At 42.1% G+C, this 25537-nt stretch overlaps 1 long non-coding RNA gene across 1 annotated transcript; it reads left to right on the top strand.

The window, feature by feature from the left end:
* The first annotated feature begins 16 nt into the window (after positions 1-16).
* LOC110339773 lies at positions 17-4324 on the top strand. Its single transcript, XR_002381766.2, has 2 exons — positions 17-239; positions 3784-4324. It is a non-coding gene; the product is annotated as an uncharacterized LOC110339773 (long non-coding RNA).
* The last annotated feature ends 21213 nt before the right edge of the window (positions 4325-25537 follow it).

Genomic DNA, 25537 nt, shown 5'->3' with positions numbered 1-25537 from the left:
GACCCTACGTATCCTTCGCGCTGTGCCCTCCTCCTTAGCGGCGCGTGGCTCCCGTCACCTGGCAACTGCTGGGAGCCACCCCGGCGGAGGCGCCTTTGCGCCTTCCCGCCGCTAGATGGCGGCTGGCGTCATGTTGATACCCTATGGGGACCTGGAGGAGTCGAGTGAGGTCTCCCTTGAATGGAAGACCCAGAGGCAGGAACTGGAATTGCATGGCTCCTTCGATCCGTTTTCCCAAGGTAAGGGGCCCCTTCTGTGGAAGGGGTCATGATCTCAAAAAGAAAAACACGTGAGAAGTCACATCTCTTTAACATGCCTGGAAACCGATCATGCTCGTTATTCCCGAGATTCGAGCAGTATCACCAGTTTTAGGCCAGCCTGGGCTACAGAGTGAGACTGTGTTCCTTAAAACAAAGACAAAGGTATAATGCTCCCATGATAGGGGGCTGGAGAGATGGCTCAGCTGCTAAGAACATTTGTTCTTTCAGAGGACTGGGGTTCGCTTCCCAGCACCCAGAGTGTGTCTTACAACCAACCGTAACTCCAGTTCCAGGGAATCCATCGTCTGTGCCATCTTCTGATCTCAGTAGGTATCAGACACCCACAGTGCATAGACACATGCAGGCAGAACAGTCAAATACATAAAATCTAAAACATTTAAAATATCTCCACTATAATACTGTGGTATTTTTTAAAAGTACAATAAAAACAATGTTTATGCAACTACGTGAGTTTATTTTCTCCTCTCCCTCCCTCCCTCCCTCCCTCCCTCCCTCCCTCCCTCTCTCTCTCTCTCTCTCTCTCTCTGTCTCTCTCTCTCTTTTTCTTTCTTTTTGAGTCTTAGTTTCACATGGCCCAGGCTGACCCTCATACTCAAGATATGGCCAAGGATGACCCTGAATTTCTGATCCTCCTGGGTTTCTGGAATTGCAGGCATATAGGCCACCACAACATGCTGGAGGTCAAACTCAAGGCTTTAGTGTCATACATACCTGGCAACCATTCTACCATTCGATCTTATTATTGAAATTAAAAAGAAAAACCTTAGTAAGTGCATCATATCTGTAGAGGGACCTGTTTATTTGCTGCTGCAAAGAGTAGGGAGAGGAGAGGTCCAGTCCCGGAAGATGGCGGGGAAGGACGTGAGGAGTTAGAGAAAGTCAAAACTTACAAACACATTCTGAGGAGAAAGTAAAGCAAGATACAGAAATGCAAGTAGCCAAGGAGCTGAGGAGAAAACTTATTCCATTTTTACCACTTTAAATACAAGATTTTGTAACACTCTCTAGAATGTGTTTGCTTTTCTTAGGAGTGGGATGCCCCTTCTGCTGTCTAATAACACAGGCATTCTGTATTTGCACTAATCTGGTTGACACAGGCATGCGTGGCTATTGTACATGTGATGGGCACCTAGTATGCTAGAGCTGCTAAATATTTAATTTTAAGGTTATAATTAATTCAAAGTTAAGCAACATCAGGTGACTAATAGCTATTGAATTGAGCAGTTGGATTGTATATGATCAAAGCCCACCTGCTAGATGTTGTCTCCCTGAAGTCACAATTCCAACATCTGGATTACTTTAATTGTTTGTTTGGAGAAATAAAGTAAGTTATCTGACTAAATTCTAGTCCACTTTCTTAAAACTGACTTCTGATACCTCTCTCTTCCAGTGAATTTCATGGGCAGATAAGATTTGGAACACTTGAAATTGCTCATATTTCCCAAGAAGATTTTAATTTTTATAATGCCTTGAAATTCATAGCCAAAAAATTCTCAAACATTCTTATGTGATTAGGTGGTGAACTAGGAAATAAATAAATATATTTGTGTGGTTTTTGGCCTTAATATACTTACTGGTTGTATTAGCAATTTCCGTACCTTTTTTTTTAAAGGTTTAGTTTTTATTTTTTATTCTTTATGTGTAAGTGTGTCTGTGTGTGCCTCATATGTGTGGTGCCTGTGAAGGACAAAAGAGAGGTTAAGATTCCCTCGGAGCTAGAGTTACAGGAGGTTGTGTGCCTTCTGTGTGGATGATGGGAACCGGATGCTGGTATAGAGCAGGTGTGGATGATGGGGACTGGATGATGGTATAGAGCAGGTGTGGATGATGGGAACAGGATGCTGGTATAGAGCAGGTGTGGATGATGGGAACCGGATGCTGGTACCCTGGAAGAGCAGATATAAGCATTCTTCTACACTGAACCATCTCTCCAGCACATGTTCCACAGCTTTTCAAAGACCAAATTTATCTTACTATAATTATATGTATTTACTAGAGTATAATTTCTGTAAGGTAAGATGTTTTATTTCTTTTGTTTGCTGATATGTCCCCTTGCCTAGTCATGCTAGCTATGCTCAAATGTGAACATTTAATTTGCATTTCCACTCTCAAGTTAGTCTTGGATAATGGTTGGCAAACTCAGCTGACTGAAGTAATCTCAGGGTTGACTGATAAGGAAGTGCTGTTCAGCAACATCCGGGAGTTGCTTTTTCTTATCTTCAAATTTCAGCTCTTCAGGGTTGGGTTCAGCTCTGAGCAGAGTGCTTGCCTACCATGCTGTAGGCCCTCACTCTGTCCCCAGGTAATTTTTCTGTAATTTGTAGAGATTTGGGAAAGAGGAAAGAGGAGAGTTAGAATTTGTTCCCAGTCTTCCATCTTGATCCAATCTGCTATGTTTTCAACCACATATTGAATGCTTTTCCTCTCAAACACAGACAGCTTGCTGGAATCATATGATCTAATTTGGAAATCTCTACTTCTGAGGTGATGTCATATTAGCCCATCCAGAGACTTGGCTCTATACTAAAACTGGCATCTGCCTGGCACATGGGAACAAATTTCATTCATCTCAAAATTATCTTTTAGATTTTAATACTAGATCCTCAAAGTATTGAGTTTCTTTTTGTTGTTTATTTTTCGAGACAGGGTTTCTCTGTGTAATGTTGTGGTTGCTCTGAAACTCACTTCATAGACCAGGCTGGCCTCAAATTCACAGAGATCCACATGCCTCTGCCTCCTGAGTGTTGGGATTAAAGGTGTGCACCACCAACACACGGAAGGAATTGAGATTTTTATATTGCAGGTTCCAACAAACAGAAAGTAGGAAAATTTAGACAAATTTTTTGTTCAATTGTCACATCTGGGAATGAATTCTCTCCTCTATTGTAAATCTAAACATCACAGAAAAGTCTGCTGGGTTCACAGTCTCATGTGCAGACACGAACACACCTTGAAATTGAAAAACAAGAAAAGGACATTTCTAGGAAGAGACGTTGAACAGACAGCTGTGAGCTTCCCACCTGTTGTAACTTTAGTGTCGTAGAACCTTAGTAGAAGAGGCAGTCTCTTATCTCCTACCTCTTGTGAAGTTTTTTGATCTTCTGTTATGTTTTTGGCTTTGGGAGAAACGTTATCATCAAAGGAGATGGCTGGCAATGTTACCAACAATGCAGAGCCTGGATCCGTTTATTGGGAGCCTCAGCACCCTGTAGTCAAGACATCTGGTGTGGAGGCAATCTTTTCATAGTATGGCAGATTGTGGGTTGCTGTGTGCACAGGGGCTTTGCCTTCATCGAGTGTGTTAATGAGAGAAGTACCTGGGGTGCCGTAGCTGCACGGGGTGGCAGAATGAGCGCTGGCCAGGGTTTAGATGCTCGTTAATCTGGCTGCAGAGCGAAGGGTGAGCTGAGGAAGAGCGGGTATGAGATGGTCTGCAGCAGAGATGTACGGTTCCTTATTTGACTTAGACTATGACTTCCAGCGGAATTATCTATCACGACAGGATGCACAGTTTCCCATCTCCACCCCAGCAGAGACGAAGAATGAAGGGTCTAGAGAAGAGCAGAGCAGCCTCTCTGTGTGGAAACATGAAAGTGTCGTCAAGATGGAGTCTGAGGCGGATGCAGATGACTGCTGAGCAGGTGGCCTGCTGGATGATGATGATGATGATGATGAAGACAGGGGTGTGAAGAGCTGGAACTGATCACAGACGATGAAGAAGAGGCTGAGGAAGGAGAGGCTGAGTCTTAAGCACATGGTGGAATTTAGAAATCATGTCCCATCATTCCTTACCTATGACTTGTGAGAGATTGAAGTAAAAGCAGTTCCTCTCCCCGGTGTCTTCAGCACATCCCCACTGATCTCCCTCTTTATCCTTCCTGTGTGCATACAATCGTAATTGCCTTGCACCTGGTTCCACTTTAACTTCCTCTGGTGCTCCTTGGTACTTCCTGTTAAGTCTTGCCCTTTAAGTTTTTCTTTAAAATTTGGTACCTCTTGACTTCACAATTAAAAGATATTTTTTAATAAAAAAACCAAAACCATGGTAAGGTGCTCTCAACAATCATATATATATATATATATATGTATATATATATATACATATATAGTGTGTGTGTGTGTGCATGTAAAATAAGGATTTTTACCTAAGCTATATGAAGAATCCATAGGAAATTAACAAAAATTGGTCAGGACTTTACAAAGCTCTTTATGAAAGAGTGCATCTACTATAATTTGGATCTGAAGTCTCAGAGGACCAGCCTGTGGTACTGTTGCAAGGTGATAGAAACTTCTAGAAGTGGGGCGTGACAGGAGGAGTTTCCTGGCTGCCATGCAGTGAGTACCTTCCTCTTGCCCTGTGCTCCTCCCTTGAGTCTGCCTCACACAGGCACAAAGGCTGTGGGACCAAATGACCATGAGCTAAAACCTCCTTTATAACCCTTTCCTGCTTGAAAGCTAGAGTGTCAGGCACTTTATCACAGCGCTGGCAAGCTGTCTAACACCACATCTGAATGACTAACAAAAAAAAGAGCAGAAACATTACTGATCAAGGAAATCAGAATAAAGACAACAATAAAATACTATAGTCCTCAGAAGAGCAGAAGATAGAAAAAACGGCTAATACAAAGTTTCAGTGAGGATGTAGAATTACTAGATTTTCCTCTTTTCTCTGCCACCCCCCCCCCATTTTGAGACAGGATCTTGTTTTGTAGTCCAGGTTAACCTTGAATCACAGTGATCCTCCTGTGTCAGACTCCTGAGTGCTGAGATTATAGGCATAAGATGTTACTGGTAGGGTAAATTGTTATGACCAAAAGACTTATATGAGAATATTTATAGCATAGCACTGTTTATATCACATCAGTGATCACACAACAACAAATGTTTGTGTCATAGTATAGTCATATGATAGAACAATATATTGCAAAGAAAGTGAACAATTTTATATGATTTCATTAGAAATCTGTTCAGATGTATTTATTTAATATGTATGAGTGCTGTACCTGTATGTATGCATGTGCCCATGGGAGCCAGAAGAGGACCCTAGAGCCCCTGAAGCTGGAGTTACAGAGGGTTGTGAGCCACTATGCGGATGCTGGGAGTGGAACCCAAATCCTCTGCAAGAAGAAAGTGCTCTAAACCCCTGAGCCATCTCCCCAGCCCCCGTCTTCATTTACAGGAAATCCAAAACCAGACAAAACTGTTCTGTTACTGGGGCCAGGACAGTAGATTGTCTGAGGAGAGCTGTGTGAGGGTAGGAGCGCAGTGGTGTATTCTGAACTGTCATCAATTTCCTCAGTTTACTTCATGACTTTATTGTTTTTTTTTCCTGAGACAAAGTTTTCTCTGTGTGACAGTCCTGGCTGTCCTGGAACTCGGTCTGTAGACCAGGCTGGCCTCTAACTCACAGAGATCTGTCTGTTTCTGCCTCCCAAGTGCTGGGATTAAGGGCGTGCGCCACCGCTGCTTGGCATGACTCTGTTTTTGGTAGTTATTAATGAATTTGTGCCCTCATGTTCTGCCACCACAGAAAAGGCACAGAGCTCCTTCTCCTTCTTCTTGTCGTTTCCTAGCCAAATGTGTCTCCTTCCTCCTGCTCCTCCCCATGGTGCAGTTTTAACTGTTATTAATTTATAATAGACATGGTTACAATGATCATATTAAGTTATTTGAAAATGGCTCACTGTAGGGTGTGGTGGTACCTTTAATCCCCACACTCTGAAGGCAGAGGCAGGAGGATATCCGTGAGTTTGAGGCCAGCCTGATCTACATAGCAAGCTCCAGGACATTGTCTCAAAAATCAAAATAATGGTGATAATAATAATAATAAAATGTTTATCTAAGTGTCAAATGCATGGTGTTTATATGTTACATGGAGATTAAAAAGTTGGTTGGTTCTAGTAGAATTCAGCCTGCCTACCTGCCCTCCTTCTCCTCTCTTTCTTTTGAGACAGAGTCTCATTAAATAGCCCAGGGTGACCTTGAACTTCAGTCTTCCTGCTTCGGCCTCCTGCACTCTGCGAATACAACTGTGTGTCTCTATGTAGCATTTAAGTCCTTGCTTTTCAGTGACCCAACCCTCAGCCACTTTGTATATTCTTGCAGTACGGTTAAAATAACTCTGCCCAGCATAAGACCACACATATTAAACTCTACCTGAAGCAGCGTCTCTGCTCTTCAGAGCCCACATTGTCTCTGCCATTAGATAGAGCTAGATAAACTCCAGTCTTTCCCAGTTTGAGGTATTGGAATGAGGTTTTTTTTTCTATGTTTTTAAATCAAGAAAGAGGGATCTATGATCAGTTTCTGTTAGAAGTTGTACTTTTAGGCCAGGCAGTAGTGGTAAATGCCTTTAATCCTAGCACTTGGGTGGCAGAGGTAGGTGGATCTCTATGAGTTCGAGGCTAGCCTGGTCTACAGAGTGAGTTCCAGGACAGCCAGGCTACACAGAGAAACCCTGTCTTGAAACAAAATAAAGAAACAAAAAAGTTGTGCTTCTAGTTTCCAGGTGTCCAGTACATCAAGTGATAGGGTTTCATATGAACATGGTGACTTGGATTTCTTGATGTACCATAAATCACATGGAAGTTGGTTGAGTCAAACAATAAACCATTCTTACGATTTATGGGTCCCGGGATTCTGGGCTCTGGTGAGTTGACAGGACATGATAGTCTTGGATGACCTCACCTGGTCACCTGGCTGGGTCATGGTGTGAAGGTTGGAAGACACACATCTAGAAATATGGACTAGCTATAATTTTTGTTTGTTTTGTTTTGTTTTTGAGACAGGGTTTCTCTGTGTCTCTGTGTCTCTTGGCTGTCTTGGAACTTGTTTGTAGTCCACGCTGGCCTCAAACACACAGAGATCCACCTGCTTCTGCCTCCCAAGTGCTGGAACTAAAGGTGTGTGCCACTGCCGACTGGCTCAATGAGGATATTTCTATAACATTTTAGTCTTTTTTTCTTCATTTCATTTTTTATTTAAATTAGAAACAAGTTTTCTTCACATGTCAATCCCAGCTCCCTTTCTCTCCCCTCCTCCCCCGCCTCCCCACCAGTCCCCCAACCCCCATCCAATCCTGACTCTGATCCCCAGGGAGGGTGAGGACCTCCATGGAGGATCTCCAGAGTTTGTCATTTCATTCAGGGCAGGACCTAGGCCCTCCCATAAGAGTCCAGGCTGAGAGACCACCCCTTATTGTGGGATGGGCACCTAAAGTTCATTTGTATGCCAGGAATAAATGTTACCCAAGGCCCTATAGATTTCCTAGGCCTCCTCACTGATACCCACATTCAGTGGGTCTGGATCAGTCCCATGCTGACCTCCCAGCCATCAGTCTGGGGTCCAAGAGCTCCCCTTGTTCAGGTCAGCTGTTTCTGTGGGTTAAACCAGCCCAGTCTTGACCCCTTTGCTCATCAGTCCTCCCTCTGTCAATGGATTTCAGGAGTTCAGTTCAGTGTTTAGCTGTGGGTGTCTGCCTTTACTTCCATCAGCCACTGGATGAAGGTTCTGTTTCCCAGACTCTCTGGCAGTGGGACTGTATGTTGGCACTCCCCTGATCCATGTCTAAAATCCATATATGAGAGAGTACTTGCCATGTTTCTCTTTTTGTGACTGGGTTACCTCACTCAGGATGGTTTCATCTAGTGCCATCCATTTGCCTGCAAATTTCAGGATTCCATTGTTTTTTTGCGCTGAATAGTACTCCATTATGTAAATGTGCCACATTTTCTGTATCCACTCTTCAGCTGAGGAGCTTCTAGGTAGCTTCATGGTTCTGGTTATTACAAATAATGCTGCTATGAACATAGTGAAACAGACGTCTTTGTTGTATTAATATTCATCTTTTGGGTATATGCCTAAGAGTAGAATTGTTGATTCCCATTTTCCTGAGGAATCTCCATACTGATTTCCAAAGTGGCTGTACGAGTCAGCACTCCCACCATCAGTGGAGGGGTGTTCCCATTTCTCCACATCCTCTCCAGCATAAACTATCATTGGTGTCTTTGATTTTAGCCATTCTGATGGGAGTAAGATGGTATCTCAGAGTTGTTTTGATTTGCATTTCCCAGATGGATAGGGATGTTGAGCTTTCTTAACTATGTCTCAGCCATTTTAGACTCCTCTATTGAGAATTCTCTATTTAGTTCTGTACCCCACTTTTTAATTGGATCCTTTGGTGTTTTGGAGGCTTGCTTCTTGAGTTCTTTGTAAATTTTGGACATCAGCCCTCTGACAGATGAGGTATGTTGTCCCAATTTGTGGGTTGCCTTTTTGTCTTGCTGACTGTGTCTTTTGCCTTACAGAAGCTTCTCAGTTTCAGGAGGTCCCATTTATTAATTGTTGATCTCAGTGTCTGTGCTACTGGTGTTATGTTCAGGAAGTGGTCTCCTGTACCAATTTGTTCAAGGGAACCTCCCACTTTCTCTTCTAAGGGGTTCAGTGTGGCTGGATTTATGTTGAGATCTTTGATCCATTTGGATTTAAGTTTTGTGCAAGGCAATAGATATGGATCTATCTGCAGTCTTCTACATGTCAGCCTCCAGTTATGCCAGCACCATTTGTTGAAGATGCTTTCTTTTTTCCATTGTATAATTTTAGCTTCTTTGTCAAAGATCAGGTGTTCATATGTGTATGGGTTAATATCAGGGTTTTCAATTCAATTTCATTGGTTTACCTGTCTATTTTTGTGCCAATAACAAGCTGTTTTCAGGACTATAGCTCTGTAATAGGGCTTGAAGTCAGGGATGGTGATGCCTCCGGATGTTGCCTTGTTCAACAGGGTTGTTTTGGCTATCCTGGGTCTTTTGTTTTTCCATATAAAGTTGAGAATTGTTCTTTCAAGGTCTGTGAAGAATTGTGCTGGGATTTTAATGGGGATCGCGTTAAATCTATATATTGCTTTTGTCAAGATTGCTATTTTTACTATGTTGATCCTACCTATCCAAGAGTATGGGCGATCTTTCCATCTTCTGGTGTCTTCTTTAATTTCTTTCTTTAAAGACTCAAAGTTTTTGCGATACAGGTCTTTCACTTGTTTAGTTAGCGTCACCCCAAGGTATTTTATGTTGTTTGTGGCTATTGTAAAGGCGATGTTTCTCTGATTTTTTTCTCAGCCCTTTTGTCGTCTATGTATAGTAGGGCTACTGATTTTCTTGAGTTGATCTTGTATCCTGCCACTTTGCTGAAGGTGTTTATCAACTGTAGGAGTTCCCTGGTAGAGTTTTTTGGGTCACTTAGGTAAACTATCATATCATCTGCACATAGTGAACGTTTGACCTCTTCCTTTCCAATTTGTATCCCCTTGATCTCCTTTTGTTGTCTTATTGCTCTAGCTAGAACTTCAAGGACAATATTGAAGAGGTATGGAGAAAGTAGACAGCCTTTTCTTGTTCCTGATTCTAGCGGAATTGTGTTGAGTTTCTGTCCATTTAGTTTGATGTTGGCTGTTGGTTTGCCATAGATAGTTTTTATTATGTTAAGGTAAATTCCTGTTATCCCGGATCTCTCCAAGACCTTAATCATGAAAGGGTGTTGGATTTTGTCAAAGGCTATTACAGCATCTAGTGAGATGATCATGTGATTTTTCTTTTTCAGTTTGTTTATACGGTGGATTATACTGATGGATTTCACATCCCTGCATCTCTTGGTTGAAACCTACTTGATCATGATGGATGAGTTTTCTCATGTGTTCTTGAATCCTATTTGCCAGTATTTTATTCAGTATTTTTGCATCAATGTTCATGAGGGGTATTGGTCTGAAGTTCTCTTTGTTATTTGTGTGTTCGTATGGCTTTGGTATTGAAGCCTGGTAAAAAGAGTTTGCCAAAGACCCTTCTGTTTCTATTGTGTGGAAAACTTTGAGGAGAATTGGTATAAGCTGTTCTTTGAATTTCTGGTAGAATCCTGAATTGATGCTATCTGAACCTGGGCTTTTTTTTTTTTTTGGTTGGGAGACTTTTGATGACTGCTTCTATTTCCTTAGGTGTTATAGGTCTATTTAAATTGCTTATCTTTTCTTGATTTAATTTTGGCAAGTGATATCTATCTAGAAAATTGTCCGTTTCCTTTAAATTTTCAAATTTTGTGGAGTATAGGTTTTCAAAGTATTACCTGATAATTCTCTGGATTTCCTCAGTGTTGGTCATTATGTCCCCCTTTTCATTTCTGATTTTGTTAACTTGCATGTTCACTCTCTGCTGTTTGGTAAGTTTGGATAAAGATTTGTCTATCTTGTTGATTTTCTCAAAGAACCAACTCTTCATTACATTGATTCTTTGTATTGTTTTCCTAGTTTCTACTTTATTGATTTCAGTCCTCAATTTGATTTATTTCCTGGTGTCTACTCCTCTGGGATGAGTTTGCTTCTTTGTGTTCTAGGGCTTTCAGTTGTGCTGTTAATTCTCTAGTGTGACTATTCTCCAGTTTCTTCAGGTGGGCACTTAGTGCTATGAACTTGCCTCTTAGCACTGCTTTCAAAGTGTCCCATAAGTTTGGGTATGTTGTGTCTTCATTCACATTGAATTCTAGGAAGTCTTTAATTTCTTTTTTTATTTCTTCTTTGACCCAGGAATGGTGCAATTGCGCATTATTTAATTTCCATGCGTTTGTAGGGTTTCTGCCATTTGTGTTATTGTTGAATTCTAACTTTAAAACATGGTGGTCTGATAAGATACATGGAGTCATTCCAATTTTTTTGTAACTGTTGAGGTTTGATTTATTGCTAAGTTTGTGGTTGATTTTTGAGAAGGTTCCATGTGGCACTGAGAATAAGTTATATTCTTTTGTGTTTGTATGGAATGTTCTATAGATGTCTGTTAAACCCAACTGATTCATAACTTCTATTAGTTCCTTTGTTTCTTTGTTAAGTTTCTGTCTAGTGATCCTGTCTAGTGGTGAGAGTGGAGTGTTGAAGTCTCCCACTATAAGTGTGTGAGGTTTTATGTATGATTTGAGTTTTAGTCATATTTCTTTTACGAACGTGGATGCCTTTGTATTTGGGGAGTAGATGTTCAGAATTGATACTTCATCTTGGTGGATTTCTCCTGTGATGAGTATGAAATGACCTCCTTCATCTTTTGATTGAATTTAGTTTAAAGTTTAATTTGTTAGATATTAAGATTGTTACCCCCGCTATTTCTTGGGTCCATTTGATTGTAAAATCTTTTCCCAACCCTTAACTCTGAGGTAATGTCTTTGAAGTTGAGGTGTGTTTCTTGTATGCATCAGAAGGATGGATTCTGTCTTCTAATCCATTCTGTTAGCTAGTGTCTTTTTATGGGTGAATTAAGACCACTAATATTGAGGGATATTAATGACCATTGATTGCTCGTTTTTGTTTGCTTTGGAGTTTTTGTTCTTGTTGGAATTGTGTGTGGATTTAGCCCCTTTTTTTCTTTTGACCGTTAGTAAGGTGGAATTATCTATTTAATCCCAGCACTCAGGAGGCAGAGACAGGCAGATCTCATGAGTTCGAGGCCAGCCTGGTCTGCAAGAGCAAGTTCCAGCGTAGACTCCAAAACAATACAGAGAAACCCTGTCTCGAAAAACCAAAAACCAAAAAAAAATTTTTCTGGTTGTAGTTAACTTCCTTGGTTTGGAGTTTTCCTTCCAGCACTTTCTGTAGGGTTGGATTAGTGGATACATATTGTTTAAATCTGGTTTTGTCATGGAATATCTTGTTTTCTCTGTCTATAGTGATTGAAAGCTTTGCTGGGTACAGTAGTCTGGGCTGGCGTCTGTGGTCTCTTAGTGTTGGTAGAATATCTATCCAGGACCTTCTGGCTTTCAGAGTTTCCATGGAGAAGTCAGGTGTAATTCTGATAGGTCTGCCTTTATATGTTACTTGGCCTTTTTCCTTAGCTGCTCTTAATATTCTTTCTTTATTCTGTATATTTCAGGTCTTTATTATTATGTGGTGAGGGGACCTTTTTTTGTGATCCACTCTCTTTGGTGTTCTGTAAGCTTCTTGTACCTTCATTGGCACGTCTTTCTTAAGGTTGGGAAAGTTTTCTTCTATCATTTTGTTGAATACATCTTCTGCACCTTTGAGGTGGTTTTCTTAATATTCTTCTATACCTATTATTCTTAGGTTTGTTCTTTTCATGGTGTCCCATATTTCCTGGATATTTTGTGTTAGGTATTTGGTGGACTTAAGATTTTCTTTGGTTGATAAGTCTATTTCTCTTAGTGTATCTTCAATACCTGATATTCTGTCTTTCATCTCTTGTATTCTGTTGATTATGCATGCATTCGTAGTACCTGACCATTTGCCCAGCTTTTCTATTTCCAGTTTTCCTTCAGACTGTGTTTTTTTTTATTGTCTCTATTTTAGCTTTCAACCCTTGCACTGTCTGAATTGTTTTTTGCAATTTTTGCTTTGTCTTTTCCTTCCTCTCTTGCATTTGTTGGATTTTTTTAGATTGCTTTTTCCTCCATTTCTTGCATTATTTGGTTTGTTTTTTCTTCCATTTCTTTAAGTGATTTTTCTCATATCCTGTTTAAGGGCCTCTATTATTTTCATGAGGTTGTTTTTAAGGTTTATCTCTTCTGCTTCATCTGCATTGTGGTGTTCAGGTCTTGCTGGTGTAGAGTCTCTAGACTCTGGAGGTTTCATATTGGTTTTTCTGTTGCTGAGTGTGTTTTTTATTGTCTCCTTCCCATCATTTCTTCCAGTGGGTGCAGAAGGAATCTCTTCCTTTCCTGGTGAGTATGTGACCATGGTTCTCTTCCCGTGGGTGTGAGCAGGTCCAATACTCTGGTGGCTCTCCTCTTGGGTGGATGGAGGCAGTCCTAGTTCCAGGGCCTTTGCAATCTTTGGGTAGGCTGGACCCTCACCTGTCCCATCGGTGGAGAATGGAACTTGGATGCTGGCAGTCTCTGGATGGGCTGACTCCAGTCGGATACCCAGGTCACAGCTGGTTACCCGCAGAGCACTGGAGGGCTGGAGATAGGCCTAGGCCTCCAAGTCCCCTGGGTGGATAGAGGGACCAGGATGCTGGCAGTCTCTGGGTCAGTTGACTCCTGCCCAGTTGGGAGCCTCAGTGGGCAGTCTCCTGCATTTTAGTCCCTTTAATTTTATAAGGTTTTAGGAAAAGTCGTGAATTTTTTATTTTGAAAAGTACATATGGTGACACAATATAGGAATTATACAATGACTATGTGTATTAGTTTCCTTTATTTAAATAGCTGAGTTTAGGCCAGGCGTTGGTGACATAAGCCTTTAATCCCAGCACTCGGGAGGCAGAGACAGGAAAATCTTGTGAGTTTGAGGCCAGCCTGGTCTACAAGAGGAGGTTCCAGCACAGACTCCAAAGCAATACAGAGAAACCCTGTCTCGAAAAACCAAAAACCAAAAAAAAAAAAAAGCTTAAGTATAGGAGTAAACTCGAGTTTTTAAAGGCCTTAGTTAAATATGAACAAATATGAACCTTAGGGTACAAAAGTCATTCAACAGTTTTAGAGAATATAACCATATTTATTTTTAACATATACAATCAAGAATTACTAGAAAAATAGGATGGTCCTAAATTTTAAGTGGAAAATCTCATATTTTGATTTTATAGTATTAACTCACCAGTCTGGGTTATTGTTCGACAATGTTTACAAGGCAAAATACATTTAAATAATTGTTAAAACCTTTGGGGGTTGGAGAGATGACTCAGTGGCTATGAGCACATGCTGCTATTGCAGAGGACCTGGGTTCAGTTTCTAGTACCCACTTTGGGCAGGACACAAGCTCCAGGGGATCCAATCCCCTCTTCTAGCCTCTGTAGGCTCCTACACACATGCCATACAGATACACACTCAAGAACACCATGTATACATAAATCTTAAAAAAGTATTAAAGACTAATTTGTGTGATTACTTTAGATTTATTTAAACTGTTTATACAGATAAACTTTATTTATAAAGATTTATTTAAACTAGAAATCTAAATAATTGTGGGAGTACTTCAAGGTGGTTTTCTCGAGAATGTGAATGAAACATTTAGGGAGTGGTTAGCATTGTTGGAGAGTTTCCATCTGTTTGCAGATTGTGGTGTCCAGGATCCCTCCAGTCTCTAAGAAGGCCAGGAAGAAACTGTAGAAAGTCCCCTGCCCTCCCTCCCCGCAGTGATACTGGAGGAAGGAGGTGATGGCGCTGTGAAATCCCTTCACACATCTCCATTACAGAACATAAATTTGGTGTACCAAATGTATGTGCAGGGAGAAGTGTTACTTGGCTTGTAGGCACTGATGAAATGCCATTGCGGAGTGGAGAGCTTGGTGTAAATTTCAGGTTGACTCTGTTAGGGGAAAACCACACAAACAGAGAGGCCACACAGCTCAAGGAGCTTTCGGGTAACTTGGAATTCCAGGAGATATATTCCTAGTGTAGCCAGGGCAGGAGTGTGGGATGAGGGTAGGGAGGTCTTAGCTCCACTCTGACTGGGAACAGAAAGAGCAGGCTGTTCTGGATGGAGCTGTGCAGACCAGCCTAGCCTCAGACTCACAGAGATCTGCCTGTCTCTGCCTCCTAAGTTTGATCCCAGAAACAAAGGTGTGCACCACCATGCCTGACTAGTTTTCTCTTTAAGATGTACAACTTTTGCAAAGCTGTAACACAGCAACAAAAACAGGGTTTTTGTTTATTTATTTTTGAGATTATATTTTAGTTGCAACATTTCTCCCTTTCTGTTCATCACTCCAAGCCTTCCCATATACTCCTCACCATTTGACTTCAAATTCATGGCCTTTTTCTCAATTGTTATTACATACATATATGTATATGATATCTATTCCCAAATATAGCCTGTTGAGTCCATATAATATTACTTGCATGTATGTTTTCAGGGTTAATCATTTGGCACTGGATAACCAGCTTCAGTTTTGTTTTTTTTTTTAAAGAAAAGATTAGTCCCCAGGTTCTAGAGTACTTTAATAGAATTACCAGATGACCCATAATATATACCATATACCATCCCTGTGTGTTTCCTGGAAGAAATTCAAGTCAGTATACAATAGAGACGTCTATAAACCCATGTTTATTGCAGCACTACCCACAGTGGCGCAGTTGTAGTATTGGATTAGGTGCTTGTTGGTGAGTGAATAAAGAAAATGTGGCACAGGTACATGACAGAATTATATTAGGCTTTAAAGAAGAGTAAAGTGACGCCATTGGCAGGAAAAGAGACGCTACTAGGAATCATGACAGGAAGCAAAATAAGCCAGCTTCGGAGAGACTTGGTATTTCTGAAAGAAACCACTCAGAGATGTGGTTTCTCATATGTATAATCAGTACTTTGGAGAAGGGCTCAAGCAGGTAGAAAAGAAAGGGTGTTGGATGGGGCGAATATGATCAACATATGTTATATGCCCATATGTAAACATCACAGTGAAACCTTTGTACAGTTAAAACACGATACAAATTAAGTAAAAACAAAGCAAAAGATAAAATGGAGTACTTTTAGGTCCACTTTCTAAGAATGTGACATTTTGGGTGCTGTCTTATGTTTCCGTAAGCCTTGGGCCTAAGTTGCCAACGGAAAGAGAATGCAGGAATCATTGGTTTGAAATTAAATTTCTGTTTCAGGAATAACAAAACTGATAATAAGTCGTGTTAAGGGAGAGAAAGTGTTGTCTTATGTCCTAATTTTAGCCTATAAAAAAGAATGATAACAACATAACTAATTTTGAAGCAAAGCAAAACAGAACATGTTCTCAACCATTTTGCGGCTGACTCCCTGAAGGGAGAAGGGAGGAAGGAGATGACAGGGGGCCTTTTTCCACTGCCATTGTCCCGTTAGGAGCCCTACCATCTGCAGGCGCAGGCTTTTACATCCGTGTCAGTATAAAACTGTGCAGACTAGATCAGCTACACCGAAGGTCTATACACAGACTGGAGAGATGGACCAGCCACTGAGAGCACTCGTTCTTTCAGAGGACCCGAATCCAATTTCCAGAACCCACATATTGGCTCACAATCATTTATAACTCCAGTCCCAAGGGATCCAACATCCTCTGCTGATGCCCACAGACACCCGGCCAGCATATGGTGCACAGTCATATATGTAGGCAGAACACTCATTCATAACATAAAATCAATAAATCTTAAAGATTTAAATGTTGATTGAGTGATTCTTGTTATGCTCTTCTGATTTCTCCCTGAAATTCACAGTGACTATTTTGTTGTTGTTGTTGTTGTTGTTGTTCACATTATTTAAGCAAAAGTCCTTTTGGGTGAGTGATTCATATTCTTTTTCTAATTGTCTTTTAAGTTTTTGTTGTTGTTTTCTGTTGTTAGATTTTACTTTTATTTATGTGTGTGTATGGTGTGTGTGTGTGTGTGTGTGTGTGTGTGTGTGTGTGTGTGTGTTTGAAAAGGCCAGAAGAGGGCATCTGATCCCCTGAAACTGGAGTTACAGGCAAGCCACCTGAGCTGAATGCTGGGGACCAAACTCTCAAGTGTGATGATATATTACTTATGATTTAATAAAGTCACTGGAGATCAACATGCAGAACTAGCCACAGCTAAGGAGCCAAGCAGTGGTGTTACCTTTTTTTAAAAAAAAGATTTATTTACTTATGAATACAACATCCTGCCTCCATGTATGTCTACACACCAGAAGATGGCACCAGATCTCATTGTGGATGGTTGTGAGCCACCATGTGGTTGCTGGGAATTGAATTCATGACCTCTGGAAGAGCAGTCAGTGCTCTTAACCTCTGAGCCATCTCTCCAGCCCCCAGTGGTGTTACCTTTAATCCCAGCAGCCATACTAGTTAGCCATAGAAGCCAGGCAGTGGTGGCACAGACCCTTAATCCCAGGATTTAGGAGACAAGCGCGGATGGATCCCTGTGAGCTCAGGGCCACCCAGTGTTACATTGGACTGAACTAGTCTAAAAGAGAAACAGAGCTCATACAAAGGAGATCTCAGAACTTGGGATCCCACACCTTTAATATCCCCCCTCTAGAGAGGTATGAAAGATGAGAGCAGAGTATTCAGTAGTCAGCCTCAGATCTATTCTCCAGCCACCCTGAGGACAGAAGGACTAGTGGCCAGCTGCTTTGTTTCTCTGATCTTCAGCTTGAAGTTTGAGCCCCAATTTCTGTCTCTGGGTTTATATTAGTGGTGTTACACGCAAGAGCAGTGTGCACTCTTCGCCATCTTTCAAGTCCTTCTTTTCAGTTTTGTAGATCTTTGCTTTGTGTATTCTGTGCCTCTCTTGTTGAATGTTGGATGTTAATAATTGTTACATTTTCTGAGTGTATTTTAGCATTCGGTTCTTTACTTGTTAGTAAAATCATAAAACTATTTTATATGGCTCTATATGGTTCTCATTTACGTATCTGTGCAGTTTAGCCCACAACGTGTTTCTTTTAGACAAGGCATGGTTTGATAGATTTTCCACACAGTCTAGGTTAGTCAGCTTTGTGTTGTTGTTGTTCAAAAACAAAACCAAACCCACTTAAAATAATAGAAGGGCAGTTTGGCTCAGAGTTTTGGAGGTATCAGTGCACAGTTGGTTGACCGTTACCCTGTGGTGAGAGGCATATATCGTGGTGAGAACTCAATGTAAAATACACTTGTTATTTCTGTTTTTTGATTTTGTGTATATGTGTCTGTATGTTTGCAGGTGTATTGCACAGGAGTGCAGGTGCCCTTAGAGGCCAGACGAGGGCAAGAATAGCTGGAAGTACAGACAGTTGTTGAGGTACCTCATGTGGGTGCTGGGAAGTAAACTGAGGTCTTCTGCCTGAGCAGCAAGTCCTCTTAAATACTAATCCATCTCTCCACCCACTTTGAATAGTTTTAAAGTTTATTAATATTTGGCGTCTACTCTAGAGATTATAACATACATGTTTAATTGATGCAAACAATCAGGTGGACACTGATGTGCTGGTAAGAGAATATAGCCAAGTTTATCCACTGCACTTGTATTTTCTCTTGCTTTTGTGTTTGGAGAGGCAGTCCCCAGGGGTTCCAATTTTTTTTTCTGGGAGCTCTTGCTAAATACGCTAGGTTACAGGGTTTACCCTTCTTTGATACCATACTATTCCTGCAGTTAGACGCTTAGTGATCCAAGTGTAAGACTGGGGACTTCTCACTGCCCATGGAGAAAAGTGAAGTTGACTTTGCTGCCTGCTCAAGATACTTGTACCCTTTGCCTTTGGCTCCTTTCCAACAGAGCAATCTGTCGTGTGTGTGTGTGTGTGTGTGTGTGTGTGTGTGTGTGAGAGAGAGAGAGAGAGAGAGAGACAGAGAGAGACAGAGAGAGACAGAGAGAGACAGAGAGACAGACAGAGACAGAGACAGACAGACAGAGAGAGACAGAGAGAGAAACAGAGACAGAGAGAGAGAGGGGCAGAGAGGCAGAGACCTGGAGGGGAGGTGAGTCCTTGCACACATGCTTGCTGTGAATGGTCAGGAACTATGACTTCCAACGCCTCCTCATTTCCCCTAACATGTAACCTATCTACATGATGATTCGCTTTGTTTTTATCTTACCCATGGTTCACTGATGCTTGATTTTCTTAGATTTTCAGGTGATTTTTAAAACTCAAATCATTTTTTTCTAGCAACTTGTCTGAGATTAAACCCTCGTCTCATTAAACTCTGACTTAGTGTGTAGTCGTTGGTGTCTCTGCCATTCTTTTATTCTTCTGTTTGGGTCTGGCTCCCTACAATTTGCCCCATGTCTACTGTGCTTTAACGGAGGGTGCTATATATGCATGTAGCTTGTCCATGCAAAAACTCAGTTTGACATTTGGTTGCCAATTAGAGAATGGTGTTAGGAGGCTCTGTCTTAAGAAGGATCAATGTCTTTTTTCTTTTTTTTTTTTAACAAAAGTAGCTTTGTTCTCAGGGATGGATTCGTTTTCATATTAGCTATTATTCTAAAATGTCCTGAACCTCTTTGACCCCTCTTCTTTCTCACGTGGCAAAGCACTACCGTTCCGTGAAAAAGAAACGATATCACATGAAGCCTCAGCTGTGTGGCCCATACAGGAGAATTTCTCTGCCTCCAGTGTCATGAGCAAAATTAAATATCATTTCTTTATAAATAATCCAGTCTCATGTATTCTGTGATAGCAACGGAAAACAAAGACACCAACCAGTGTTTTAGGTAGGAAAAAAAAATCCCGGAGTCCATAGGGTTTCATTCCCTGTCTATAAATCTGTGTGTGTTAGGACTTGTGTTCAGCTCTCAGGTCTGGCTCTCACTTGTGTTAGGTTCTTCTGACTCTCTAGCAGAGAGGTATGAAGACTTTCTGCCAATGCAGAGAACGAGGACCCCAGTAACTCTCTGTATGATCCACCTCTAGACCCCACTGGGACCACAGCGCTTTGAGTGCCGTCGTGTCGTGGCTCCCCCTCCCTCCCCCCCCCTTCAAAACCTGACAGTGCCGCTTTGACAGGTCAAGCTTCCTCCTCCCACTTTGGAAGTGAGTCAGACTTGTCTGCAAGGAAAGATGCTGGTCTGTCTGCACAGCCAGCCCTGTACCGGCAGAACTTCGCTTTTGCTAATCTTGTGTGTTGGAAGTGGGAGAGGACGTAAAAAACGTCCAGGAAAGCAGGTCACAACTCCCATTGTCTTTACCCAAAGTTTTGGCAAAATTTCAGAAATAAATGCTCTTCAGTGTACCTTCTTTATCTGATGTTCAGTGTCTAGATATGTATTTGATAGTAGGAACCTTTCCCTCCCTCTTTATAATTCTCTTTAAGTATGCCCTTTACATACATTTAAGGCATGACAAAACACAAATGCTATGTGTTCTTCATCCTTCAAACAAAATTTAAAAAGCTCAAGAGGAAAAATAAAGGCCATTGTGGTCTGTTGTATTTTTGGCTCTGGTCCACCTTTATCCTGATGTTTTCCCCAAGAAATCCACCAGCCTCTGCCTCCTGAGTGCTGGGATTATAGGTGTGGCCCACCACTGCCGTCTGTTTTTTGGAATTTAACTCTCTTAGAGTTCATTCAGCTGTTAGGTCTCTGTATTCAAAATTAGTAGTGTCATCCCATCCTTTAGAAGTAGATGGGTTTTGCTGGATTCCTAACGTGTGGATTAAATTTATGGGCATCTTAGAAATTCAGGCCTTGAGCCTCTCCCAGGTTCAAGTGGCGCTGCTTCTCTGCAGGCACAAACTGTCCAGCTACCCGTGCACTTCTAGCTGTAGTCTACGAACAGGGAGTCCCATCCCTGTCCCAGTCCCCTGTCCCAGTCCCCTGTCCCCGTCCCGTTGCCCCCCTCATCCCCCACCCATGCCCCACCCCAACTTCTTCCCCCTTCCTTCTTTTTCTTTTTAGATTTTATTTTTTTGCTTAGTTATGTATATGTGTGTGTAGATCTGTGTGAGCTTGTCCAAAGGAACGTGCACTGCCTGTGGAGGTAAGAGGGGGTGTTGGTTCTCCTGGAGCTGGAGTTCCAGGCAGCTGTGAGTTTGGGTGTAGGGAGCCAAGCTCAGCTTCTCTTCAAAAGTGTGTGTGCTCTGAACTACTGCCCTCTCCCAAGCCCCAAGACATTGGGGTGTGCTAGCGGTGTTTCTGCAGTGAATTACGTGCTCCCGCACAGGTTCCGAAATTGGTAAAGATCCTGTTTGTTCTATCTGGTGATGCGCCTGAGCGGCCTCGTCCATTTCTGAGGCTTATTGGCTAAGACATGGAACTCTATCATTAGGGAATGGGCTCACATTCGCTACCCTCAGGGTTTCCTGACCTGCAGAATCCAGCATGGCTTGGGTATGTGGAGGAAAAGAAAAGGAGAAAGTCGTTTAATCCATCCATAGCAGATCTTGTCTTAAACCCAGCTGACCACCAGAGCACAGGGTTTCCATTATGTTTTCACTCAGGAAAATTTCTTTGCCACCGAGAGGAGTGAGCAAATTTAGCCTAGAAATGACCCCTAGGTCCTTATCTGTGCTTGGAAGTTGTGTAAGAATTCCCTGCAGATAATTTATATGCAGTCATTTTTTAATATCATAAAGATTTATTTAATCGTTACCCATTTTATTTATGGAAAGAATCCTCACCCATCCATCACCTTTATGAGTTGCCAGTGTCAGAGCTTAAAAACGGGGAGACTATGATTGCTCTAACTCCTATCTCCTGTTTATTGGCAAAGTCAATGCTTGTAAGCCACTTTAATATAAATATTCATAATTCCTTCAAGTACATTCATTTTCCTATTTCAGCCTACAAAGTATTATTACTGTTAGGTGAAAGTTTCCCTTCTATTCTTTTGAAGGAAAGAATTCTAAGAGGCTCAGCTAGTTTATTTAGCAATGCAAAGTAAAGCACTACATACACCACACACACACACACACACACACACACACACGGTACGGGACTGGACAGTGACTTGAGGAAGGGATGGCAGCTTGTTCAGTTCTGCATTATGTATTTTAAAGATTTTATAAATACTCTTGAGGTGGGTGGCATATTCATGCAAGGTGACATTTTTGACCCAACCCCCAAATCATGGTAGATGGAATCTCCCTTTCAGGTATCTCCCCTCTTGGTCCTTGTGAAATGTTCACAAAAGAGGCTCAGAATCACAGTGTTTAGTATTACAATGAAGCCCGGTGCTTGGAGGACTCAGACCTTCATCAGTGTTCATACATGGCCATAGGGCAGTCTGCCAGGGCTTCGATGCTACAGTGGGAAGAATCCACCTACAGCTTCAAGGATGATTAGCCGCAGGGGGCATGTCATCCTCAGGTGGTACAGCTGCATTGCCCTTGGTTACCTCATGTCTACCTCCCTGCCTTCTGCTCTCAGTATCTGTTGGCATAACTTTTCTCATGGGCAGTTACAACCAACTGTGAAGTAAAAGCATTCCTCTGCAGTTTTAAGAACGTTAGATATTGTGGGGCATGGTGGCACGCAGCTCTAATCCTAGCAGAGGTAGGTAGATCTCTGAGAGTTCAAGGCCAGCCTGGTCTGTATAGCAAGTTCCAGGTGAGACTGTATCTCAAAAAATAAAATAAAATGTGATTTCAAGGGTTCTTGCTGAAGGTCAGTGTTGGGCTCCTACCTCCCACTTTGGACCACTTGTGACCCCCTGCAATGTCTGCCCCAGGGGTTCTGATGCCCTCTTCTGGACACCACAGGCACTTGCATGCACATGTACACAGTTACACAGTATATGCATTATTAATGTAGGGGGCTGGAGAGATAGGTGGCTTATCAGTTAAGAGCACTGGCTGTCTTTCAGGGATCCTGACTTCAATTTCCAACAACCGTATGATGGCTCACAGCTGTCTTGGGCTTTTTTTTTTTTAAAGATTTATTTATTATGAATACAACATCTCATGTATGTCTGCACACCAGCAGAGGGCGCCAGATCTCATTATGGATGGCTGTGAGCCACCTCGTGGTTGCTGGGAATTGAACCCAGGACCTCTGGAAGAGCAGTCAGTGCTCTTAACCTCTGAGCCATCTCTCCAGCCCCCACAGCTGTCTATTATGGGATCTGATGCCCTGTTCTGTCATGCAGGTAGACATGCAAATAGATCACTCACATGCAGAAGTAAATAGATCTTTAAGAAATGAAAGATGAAAATAGATAAATAGTAGGCGATTTTCATTTTGGTGGAGGTTCTCTTAGCAACATCCTCAAAGAGATGCTAAAATGATATCTCCTACCTATGTGGTTGTACCTAGCCGTCTGATGCTAAAACTATAGCCAAGCCGAAACCTTCATATTTGAAATGGTCATTATGTAAACATCAGAATATTCACCTAGACATTCTGTGTAGATTTAAGTTTCTTCAACCCAGGAGAAATTAAATCTCTATGTTTAGGTTTGTGATTTGGAGCAGTCTAGTTTGAGAATTTAAAACTAACAGCTTTGTAAGGCTAAGTACTGAATTTATTCCATGTTACATGGATTTTCAATCTTTTCTCTCTCTTTTTAAACATATAATTTAATTGTAGCACTTAAAATATTATTCCTACCAGTAATCTACAGAGAAGCATACTATGGGCCCCGAAAGTGATCTCTGGAAAATGACTTGTCTCTCCCACTTTCTCCTCACTAGAGACATTTTATAGGGCTTTCCTATATAGCCCAGGCTAACCTTAAGCTAGCCTCAGACTCAGTCTCTCTAAACAGTGTTTTTGGTTTTGGTTTCAGGCAGGGTCTCCTGTAGCCCAGGCTGGCCTGGAACTCATGAGGCAGCTGACGATGACCTTGAAGTCCTGACCTTTCTGCCTTCCCTTCCCTCATGCTAAGATTATCTACACCTGGCTTGCCTGGAGGTTTAAAAAAGTAGTTTCCCGCAATGCAACTTGGGAGTGTGTGCTTTGCTGGGCTGTCAGGCTGGAGCTGCGGCATCTGTTGCCCTTCAGCAGAGTTCAGGAGGGCAGCGTCCACTTCCTCGAGATGGCGTGATAATGTGTCCCAGCGCAGCACAGCACAGCACAGCGCAGCGAGAAGCAGAGATAACAGCTTCACAGCAAAGCCCAGTAGACCTGCCTTACTGCAAAGGGCAGCCCCTTTCCTTCCCTACATTCTAAGTCTTCCTGCTCCCCACCCACTGTGGGAGACTTGAAACAATGGAGCCTGCAGTGAGAATGGTACCATTGTGTTCACCCTTAGGAAAGTTTTGTAATGACATCAAGCCTCCACCTCCCTTCACGTCGTCTTGGATGAATAAGAGTGGTAGATACTTGTTTACCCAGAGGTGGCACATTTACAAGAAGTCTCCCTTCCCCAAAGCTGCTTTCTGAAAATTGGTAGGCCAGCCAAGCAAGAGACTCCACACCAGTGGGAGCTAAGGCAGATTCAGGGTTAGCATACTCTAGCTCTGTAACAAGGCTAAACATGGAAATCTCCATAGAGAAATAATGATAATTTTGCCAATTCACTGGCTTTGGTTATTAAAACACAGGTGATGCTCTCGCTGTCATCTAATGGTACCTGCATCAGTGCTGTACATTTCTCCATCACGAGGGAAGTGAAAGGAGAAAGGATCATGGCTGGAGGCCTGTTACTGGACTGTCATGTCGGTGCTTAGGCCTATGAGGAAGTGGCGAAAAAATAAAGCACCCTGTAAGAAAGAGAAGGAAACAGTTAGAAAAAAACAACCGGTGGCTTTATTAGAAACTGGCTTGTGTGTAGTGACTGACGCAAACCACCATGCTTTAAAAAAGAGAGAGGGGAAAAGAGCTAGAGGAACAATGGCTGAGTAAGCTGACATGTAATTAGGCTTATGTTGTCACCCCCCCACCCTGTGAGCAATGGAATGCAGGAGGGCTTTGTGTGGGGCAGGTGGGCAGAATTCTTCCTGGAATATAGACTCCTTTTTAATGGGGAGGGAGGATTCGTGAAAATAAAATAATTATCAGTACATTCTTCCTTTGAGAAAGCTCTGTGATGGTAAATATTTATGTAAATGTCATCCTAAATGAAAAAAAAACAGTGGGAGAAAATTGTTCTATTTGTTTCTTGAATGCATTTAAAACAAGATTTGCTTCTTGCTTCTAAAACAGTAAGAGAATACCAATACTTCACCCTCAATTTTCACAACTGCTGCTGCTATGGCTGTTGCAGCCTCACTTTTGTTTTTCCATGTAGTACATGTTGTTCTCAAACCTTCCTGCCTCAGCTATCTGAGTGCTGGGATTATAGGTGTGTGTAGGCTATGCAGTCCTTCGGGTTCTTCATGGACACATAGTTGTCAACCGGAGAGAGGTCCGCCGCCCTTGCGAACACAGCCCTGGAACAAAAAGGCATGGTGGAATCTTTATGTAATATCACTGTGCATTCTTTTAGTTAGGAAGATGAGGCTAACAGCACTGAGAGCCTGTTTGTTCCTCAGAGGTACACTTCAAATACTCAGAATATAGAGGTACTGTGGACTAATCAAATGCTTGGAAGCAACAGGCATCAGCAATCATGACTTGGGTTAAGGGGCTGCCTGTGGGTTTTCCTCAGGGTTAGAGACTGCTGTTAGAGAAGAGTTGCTCTGGCCCTGGTTGGAGGCCAAGTTGCTTAGTGTGTCTGTAGTTCAGCTCTCACGTGACAGCTCATGCTTCTCAGTATGGCACAGCTCTTCCAGCCCAGACTGCCCGATCAGCTTCATTTGTCTTCCCTGGTATTGCTGCGACCAAATTTACATTCAGCAAAAATACTTTTTATGAGTTAGCAAAGATTTGGCTGGGCCACTGAGAGAGATGTACACTCCCAAATGCCGTGCTGAGAGTTCCTGGTTAGGACCTTAGAGGATATAGCAGGAATAATAAACTGCCCTTTCCTTGTGGAACTTCGG

The sequence above is a fragment of the Mesocricetus auratus genome, unplaced genomic scaffold, assembly GCF_017639785.1.
Source record: "Mesocricetus auratus isolate SY011 unplaced genomic scaffold, BCM_Maur_2.0 Super-Scaffold_4256, whole genome shotgun sequence".
NCBI classification, from domain to species: domain Eukaryota; kingdom Metazoa; phylum Chordata; class Mammalia; order Rodentia; family Cricetidae; genus Mesocricetus; species Mesocricetus auratus.
This window is presented reverse-complemented; position numbering and strand designations above follow the sequence as displayed.